Genomic DNA, 297 nt, shown 5'->3' with positions numbered 1-297 from the left:
CACTCTCTGCTTCCTAGTCCTGCTGACAAGCCACATGGAGCTATGCTGATGGAGCTAGAGCCTTGGAGCTGGAGGAGCCACATGTCAACCCCTACCAGCACTGAGATGCTTCCACTGCCACTGGATCCATAAGACTGTCCACCCCCTAGTCTGTAATCTTCCTGCATTCGGTGTTATTGCATGTGTTGCGTGAGTTTGAAGAGGAATTAATAGACTGGCATTGGACATATGGGCTAATATTGGACTTTTGGACTTGATCTGGACTGGTTGGGATGTTTTCTTAATATAATTACTCTG

Source organism: Echinops telfairi, unplaced genomic scaffold (assembly GCF_000313985.2).
Source record: "Echinops telfairi isolate 266 unplaced genomic scaffold, ASM31398v2 ScPeMD7_2291;HRSCAF=2852, whole genome shotgun sequence".
NCBI classification, from domain to species: domain Eukaryota; kingdom Metazoa; phylum Chordata; class Mammalia; order Afrosoricida; family Tenrecidae; genus Echinops; species Echinops telfairi.
Note: the sequence above shows the minus strand (reverse complement) of the source record.